The sequence below is a fragment of the Eschscholzia californica genome, unplaced genomic scaffold (genome assembly GCF_041429995.1).
Source record: "Eschscholzia californica isolate CP2 unplaced genomic scaffold, dmEscCali1.0.p SCAF_3, whole genome shotgun sequence".
NCBI classification, from domain to species: Eukaryota; Viridiplantae; Streptophyta; class Magnoliopsida; order Ranunculales; family Papaveraceae; genus Eschscholzia; species Eschscholzia californica.
The window spans coordinates 44,487,724-44,496,024 of NW_028238420.1; the positions used below are offsets into that span (position 1 = coordinate 44,487,724).

At 33.6% G+C, this 8,301-nt stretch overlaps 1 long non-coding RNA gene across 1 annotated transcript; it reads left to right on the plus strand.

Moving 5' to 3' along the window:
* Positions 1-1,016: 1,016 nt before the first annotated feature.
* On the plus strand, positions 1,017-4,294 carry LOC147550720 (uncharacterized). Its single transcript, XR_015238601.1, has 8 exons — positions 1,017-1,182; positions 1,718-1,773; positions 1,916-2,020; positions 2,192-2,291; positions 2,767-2,804; positions 3,099-3,201; positions 3,341-3,677; positions 3,874-4,294. It is a non-coding gene; the product is annotated as an uncharacterized LOC147550720 (long non-coding RNA).
* The last annotated feature ends 4,007 nt before the right edge of the window (positions 4,295-8,301 follow it).

Below are 8,301 nucleotides of genomic sequence, written 5' to 3' on the forward strand. Positions count from 1 at the left end.
GCACCATTACCAGGTATTGACAATTACTAACCATTGTCCGGTTGAAAAATAACTAACCATTGTCCGGTTTTGGAGATATTCCTACCTTGGTTTTTAATAGCCCTCACACACGTGTTAGGCTCAAAGAACGCCACGCGTGAGAGGGCGTGTGAGAATAGTCCCACATGGGAGAATGGGTAACTAGCAACCAAGAATATAAAGTATAGGTCATCTCCACTCATTGCCAATTGGTTTTGAGTTGGATGGCCACAAACTTAACATGGTATCAGATTTAGGCCCACACGTGATAGGCTTAAATGCCACACGTGCTCCACATCACCCGTAAAGAAAAAAAAACACACGTGTTAGGCTCAAAGAACGCCACACGTGAGGGGGCGTGTGAGAATAATCCCACATGGGAGAATGGGTAACTAGCAACCAAGAATATAAAGTATAGGTCCTCTCCACTCATTGCCAATTGGTTTTGAGTTGGATGACCACAAATTTAAAAAGCTTAATTTTCTGACTGGTTTTTCGGATTCAATGATCTATCTATATTTGATGAGAATAAGTTATAAAGAGATGAATTTTTTTTTAATCTTTGTTTAAGCTCTACAAGCCTAGTATGTCTCCTCACTCTAGATTAGAGTCAAGTTAAGCCACTCAAATTTCAAAGTAAACTAACACCTTATAATAAATAACAAATAGAGGGTACCACAAAAACAAAGATGATATTATGCTTGTACTTAGTTAATTTATTGAGCCCCAAAATACATGAACTAAGTAAACCCCACTAATTATAAACAAAGAACTAGGGTAGAAAAATGAAGATAAATAGACATAAAAGAAGAAATTGAAATCTATATAATAAAATAGGTGGATGGGTGCTGACTAGGACAAACATCTGGATAAATCCAGTCGTCCGTCCCACATCAGCACTATCATCAGCCATTGGATTCAGCCAAATTTGTTAGGTGGCCATCTGGGCGCACACACTGCTTTCCTATTTTGCCAAGGGACATTTCTTCTTAGTTCACGAGTCGTATCTTGTCACTTCGCTGGAGACATGTCCTCTTCCTCACTAAAAGCCACACTTGAATCATTTTCCTTTGGTTCTCTCATTTTCTGTTAAACTTCATCTTCGTAATAGAAATTGGTCATAAGTTTGTGTTGGTTCTCTCAATCTCTGTTGGATTCTGGCAGGTAGAACGATTCATTGGTTGGATTAGATAAACAAAAGAGACTAATCTGGACAGTGTCAATCAAAACAAAATGATCCATCTTTCATAGACAAAAGTCTGATCTAGACCGTGTCATGTTCAATCTAATTAGATTTTCATCTCATTCTCTTACTTGGGCAAATTTATTTGCATATTCTGTTTCTTTTTACTTTAAATGTTGGTAGGAAGATTAGATGGATTAGATAAATTAAATTTGATCTTTCTGAATATTTTTGAGTAACTGTTAGGTAGATTTAAATCTTGCCATATATGTGTTCGTCAAGTTTTGGTTTATTTCTTTACGTGTTTGATCTTGTCATGTATGTGTTTGTTGAAATGTCTAATAGAAAGAACATGCCATAAAATTTTGATTATTCTTCTTCTTCTTCAATATCTCCTGAGAAAGTTTTACAATCTTGCAAGAAAAGATCTAATTTTCTTCTTTTTAAATCATATTTCTCTTATTTCCATAGAGACATTTTTAAATTTATATTTCTCTCTTTTGGTTTTTTTGGCAGTGATTGTGAGTGAAATTGCCAATTTTGCTGCATATTCATATACTTTTCCGATTCTTGTAAGTCCCTTGGGCGCTTCAAGTATCATTGTTTCTTTAGAATACAAGTTTGATGTTGATGGCTGCCAATATTTCTTTTGTTTCTTTTCAACCTTAACATTTCTTTCCTGCGGAGCAATACTAACTCATTTTACGTCGGCAGAGAAGCTGCACATTTTTGGTGTTCTAGGGTGTGTTCATTATATTTCTCTGGAGACCTATCAATCTTGATATTATCAGGGGGATTGTCATCGATGTACAAACTAAGGTATTGAGTTGCATTTAAGCAACTAAATGCTCTTCTAATCTCGCAAGTATGTTATCTTCTTTATTGCGATCTATCCAATTCATATTAGGGTTGAATTTTTTATATTTGAATCTCTAAACTCCCATTTCTCACGAGTTCAACTTCAACTTATAATTTTATTTTCATTCCCAGGAGATCATGTTTTAGAAATTAACGGGGATGCGATCAACGAGGTGTTCTATGAAGCAAAAAATGCGAACTCCAGGTTGTGTCTGTCTCTTGCTCCACTGAGGTGAATCTCTGTTGGATCTCATTTTGTTATATCCAACTTCAATTCTAACAGTTGTTCTCGAGGAGCTTGACGTTTCCAATTCCTCTATTAGAGAATTTTCACTCTCTTTGGTATTCGAAGTGCTTAATAATTCGGACAGTGGATTCTCTTATGGTGTACTTCAATGGTCATGTTTTTGTTGCACGGCGAACTCGTCAATTTATCATATATGTAGAAAAACTACAAAGTATAATCACGAAAAAATATGGGATATTAAAAGTGCAAAAGAAGATTCACTCTCCTCGGTCATGAAATCTTTTCTCGCCAACTCCTCTTTGTTTCTTTCCCTCTTCGATATCCAGTCCAGGAGACTCCATATCAGATGTTACTGGAACTCAAAAATAATATGTCTCAAATGTCTGACTGGATTTTAATTCTTGAGTAATTTATTAATGTGTTCATTATTGTTAAGCTTATATAGTATTCTGAATTGCAGGTAGTGCCCGACTCTTGGCATTGCTTCCTCTTTGAAAGGTATAACTTTTGTTTCTCTGTTATAGTTGTTGACTCTAAGCGAGGGTGTCTGATTATTATGACTTTACATTTTGCTTTTTGTTCTTGATGTGATTGACTATAAGTTGAGTCGATAACGTCAGTCCTATCGGGCCTATAAATTTTGCGTTTGACGCTCAGATTCACAAGTTCATTTGAACTCTTTTCGGTTCATATTATTAGTTCTTATGATGAGTTTCGGGATCCATTTTCATGTTTAATTAGCTCGGAATATATGGTTTTTCCCTGTGAGAATCTCTTTTTTCTGACCTGCAGTTTGAGACTAATTTCTTATTAACGTACATGTTCGATTCCACGTAAATTACAAATAACTTATCCAAGCAGGCTAATGGCACAAAAACAGTTGCTCTCCATAAAGGTATCCATATAACTTCAAGGAGATAAAATGGCCAAGTACTTTACTGTTTCCTTTACATATTTTGAATTTGCTTTGATTGGATCATCTTCATTACTTTTGCGAAGTTCTTTTGGATAACTTTTTATGGAATTATTGACAGTGGCTTACTCTGGAGGAGAACAATGTGGATTCTCACAGTTCCCTAATTTTGGGTTGCAAGCGTGGGAAAGATCGCCCATATTTATCTTATTTCCATTAACTATGTTTATGGTTGATATTTTCTTATAAGAGTGTCTTGAATCCTTCAATTTTGCAGATTTTTTGTTTTAGCTTGACTTATCTTGGACCAGGGTTGCTTTGTTCCCATCTTGGCATCTCCTGAACCTTTAGAGTGGTGCTCTCGTGGGTATAATTTGGTCATCGATACATGGACAAAACGACAATGATACCGTGCAAAGTTATTAAACCACAATCTAAAGAGTGTGAGGAGTTACAAGGTATGTGTTAGTTTTCTTTTATCGAAATATATACACATTACCTGGTAGTTTTTAACCGTCGTATGCAATAGTTTTTTAACCGTCGTATGCAATTTCACCATAAACTCTTAAGTCCGTGACCTATTATTTATCTGATCAATTTATTCTAAGACACCAAATTTGTTCGCTACAAATGATGACACTTAATTACTCGCAGGGGCCCAAACCATGAAATCTTGGAACCATCAGCTTCAGGAAAAGTTTTAATGGTGATGGTAGAAAAAAACAAACCAAGTTGGAAACTACGAAGAGAGAGTATCTTTAAGTTTGAGGTTGACGGTGCTATCGATATAACTTTATCACCAAGAGGAAGAATTTGAGATGCCTTAATTCCCAATTTCATTGTTGGTTTCACATTTTTTTTTTTTGTTTTTGGAATCTGATAACTTCATTGATTAGGCAAAGCCAAGATGGATTAGAAGGTTTCACATTTAGTGGTGTTTAATTTTAGTATTATTAGCTACGTTCTTCTAACATCTACCTAAACATTTTAACATTGATTTTCTTTCATTGTTAACATATGTTTCAAATTTTGTAAATCACTGTTTTGTTAATTTTATTTAAAGAGATTGTTGCAACTTCTTGTAAGTCTCTCTATAGGTAAGTGCTCCACAAAAGGCTCCGTGCCGAAGGCACGGGCTATACCCTAGTTAAAATAATAGCAAGTTGGGTAATATTTTGGGTTAGGAAATACTGAATTAATTATAGGGGTGATTAGTTTAATTTAGGAAGAGAAAAAGTATGAACATGAGGTAACACTTGATTTGATATAATGTTTTGTGGTTAAGAGGGTGTTTGATTTTTTAGCACTTGTAAGTGCTACACTTACTAAGTGATAATCACTTAGTAAGTGATATCACTTGTAAGTGTTGTGACGTTTGTTTTCCATCACTTCTAAGTGCTTGATTTTTGTTTTTATATTAATTCTAAATATCATAAAAATGAGAAATTGTCTATTTTGACCTTAAAGTATTTATATATTAGTATTTCATACTAATTCATTGTGCTTCCGAATTTAGATACAAGAGTTTTACGGTTTATGAATACTTTGTGTTGAAAATATTAACTTCAAATAATTAAAAAGTATGAAGGAGAAAGAACTTACGTTGCATCATGGAGTTTGAGTGGTTTCATGACTAATGAAGGAAGATATGTGAAAAAAATTTAAGAGAAAAACTTAGGTGAAGGATGAGTGGGAAGGAAAAGTGTCATCGCTAAAGTCATAAAAAGATTTTTTTTACTTATCAATTGTTTGAGATTTTCTTTTGGGTTATAATCATATTGGTAATAATTTTATTCGGAGAAGGATAAAAATGTCTTTTTTAGCACTTAGAAAGTAAGTGCAAAAAAATAAGCTCCAACTTGGAGCTTACTTTTTTGCACTTACTTTGACCCCACTTACAAGTGATATTCACTTATTAAGTGAAAAAACAAACGGCCAAATATTGCCAGCCCACACTTATTAAGTGAAAATCACTTAATAAGTGCAAAAATCAAACACCCTCTAAGTTTGGTAATCAAGTAATCATCTTTCAAGGAAACAGGCTGTTGGGAATCCACCCACGCGGTGTCTCTGTCTTCATTAAATTTTAAGGCCAGCGCTTTGTGGAAAGCTAAATAGTTTCCGGTGTGTGAAGACTTGGTCAAAAATTGGTCAATTTTGTTTGACAATTTTATTTAGGGGAAAGCAAAATAGCTTCTCCACCTCAGCTCTCTCTCTCTCCACCTCACTTCTCTCCCTCCACCTCATCTTCTCTCTCCACCTCATCTTCTCTCTCTCTTCTTCGATAGGTCGCCGGACGGAAAATTTTCCGGCCGGCGACCATGAAAATTTTCCCCAAAGCGCTGGCCAATTTTAAGTAACCCAACTTGTACAAATACTTTACTCTCTAGCCCGCTCTCTATTTCGTCGATTACTATCTTAGAGACTTACTGATAAACCTGCTTATGAAATTATAATATCGACAGTTTAAATTGGTTATTTGTTATCGCACAAAATGTCCTAAAAACTCTCATATTGACTTGTTTATGATTCGGACTTGAAAAACATAAAAGAGTAGTGGAGAAATCTCAGAATTTTATGATGAATTTATTGTTTTATGGTAGATTGTACTAGGGAAGATAATGGTAGGAATATAGTAACATCTAAATCTAAGAGCTTTCTTGGGTAATAATGATATCTATATTTAGTTTGCATGATTTTCATCACAGTAAAGAGACATCGATCTAGGAAGTCTATGAGTTGAAGCATGTGAGTAGTATAATTGGGAAACAAAAGCTTACTAGCTAGAAGCTAGAATCTATTCTAAATGCTATAGCTAACCTAAAGAAAATGTATTATGTTTCAAAAAAAAAATGTATATACAACAACACTAAAACTTTCAACCAAAAAAAAAAAACAACACTAAACCACCAACTCTCACAGTCACAGTCTCACTTAGACCTCCTATTTGACGGCTTTCTAACCACCTCACGGTTCCCTTGTTATCATTTTCTCAAAACGTATTTTTAAATTTCTTGAACTTTTAAAATTTCAAACTTAACACTTAGGGAGTAACGGAGTTGGTGTAGATGGTATGTATAAGTCATTAATCAACCTAAAGTGATCATAATTAGACTACATAAATACATTCGTAAGAGAAAATGTGTCACTTTGACTTAGATTGTAAACTAGAAGTACACAGTGTGAGTAAAATTCTGACTACGAGTCTAGAATATGTTCATGTTTGTAAGAATTAGAAGAAGACTAGGAGTCTAGGACTAACAACTACCAATCCCAACTATAGTTCGGCTCTTCTTTGAAAAATCAGTGTTTATTAGCCTCTTGATAATCTGAATCCGTACTTTCCAACAAATTACAAAAGAAATAGTAAAAATGCAAAGTTCGGGAAATTACTATTACTGGTACAACAGTCTACAATTGAATTCTATAAGATTTAAAAGTCCAATAGGCATTAGGATTTTATTTTTTTGTGTGTTGAAGGGTAGGCATTAGGATTTAGTAACCACAAACTCTTCACTTACATTAATTTTTGGCAGAAACTGGAAATCAATAGAAGAAAGCTTTCTCTAGTCTTTAGTGACTTGACCCTTCCATCAGCTTTATTAAAATCAAGCCAAGAGTTAAAATCCGAAGTCAAAGTCAAGACTTCCTCAGAATTCTTAATTCTAGAGTCTTTACAAGGCAATCACTGAAAGGGACAGAGAACTGCTTTTTAACTTTTAAATGTGAAATTAATAAAAAATAAATAAGTATATTTTAATGTGAAAATAAAATGGGAAGTTTATAAGCGCCTCTCATAAAAATTAAAGGCACCTTCTTTACTCACAAACTTTTACCACGTAGCTATTTGTCTCATAAGGAGACGCAGATGTGAATTTTAATTTTGGTCCAGAGACAACGGCAAGGCCGGTCCAAGTATATCGAGGCCCAAAGCGAAATTAAAAATTGTAGCCCCGTACAATGGATATTAGAAAAAAAAATTAAATAAAATAAAATTTAAACAATGCAAAGGGTAGGAATTGAATCCTTGACTTTTTATCCAAGATCTAAACTCTCTACCACCAAACTACGCCTTAAATTATGTTTGAAATTTGTTTAAAGTAGTATAATTAATTATACTTGGCCCAAAGCGAAATTAAAAATTGTAGCCCCGTACAATGGATATTAGAAAAAAAAATTAAATAAAATAAAATTTAAACAATGCAAAGGGTAGGAATTGAATCCTTGACTTTTTATCCAAGATCTAAACTCTCTACCACCAAACTACGCCTTAAATTATGTTTGAAATTTGTTTAAAGTAGTATAATTAATTATACTTGGCCCAAAGCGAAATTAAAAATTGTAGCCCCGTACAATGGATATTAGAAAAAAAAAATTAAATAAAATAAAATTTAAACAATGCAAAGGGTAGGAATTGAATCCTTGACTTTTTATCCAAGATCTAAACTCTCTACCACCAAACTACGCCTTAAATTATGTTTGAAATTGGTTTAAAGTAGTATAATTAATTTTTCAAAAGTTACATACGAAACAGGAAACATGAGGCCCTTAACAATTTGGGACCCAAAGTAACCGCGTTGGTGGCTTTGGTCACGAGCCGCCCCTGGACAAGTAGACTCATAGTTCAAAGATTTTTTTTTTTCTGCATTCAACTCTTCTTAAAAGTTGTGTATCTCATAGTTTTCCGGACCATCAATTTAGAGAAATGTTATGCAACTAGAATAACTAGTTAGATTCTAAACATAAATTTGATGTGGTTTGTTATAATTGAAAAGTTAGTGGATCAGAATCATTAGAAATACAAATAACGACGAACTAGATAACATTTCTTAATTTGATTTACATATTCTCTAGCTTTTCTTAATCTTGAACAAACATCACCTCAACATTTTAATTAATTAAGTAAAAAAAAAAGCTTTTTCAACAGCAAAAAAAAAAAGTAAAAATCAAGCTAATTAGGACCATCTATATTATATTAATTGATTTTAAAACTCCACACCTATCGCTCACCCCAATTTCTTGTGTGTAAATTAAGATTATTTATCTTAATAATCAACCCTAATTAACTAACAAAGTTGAAGC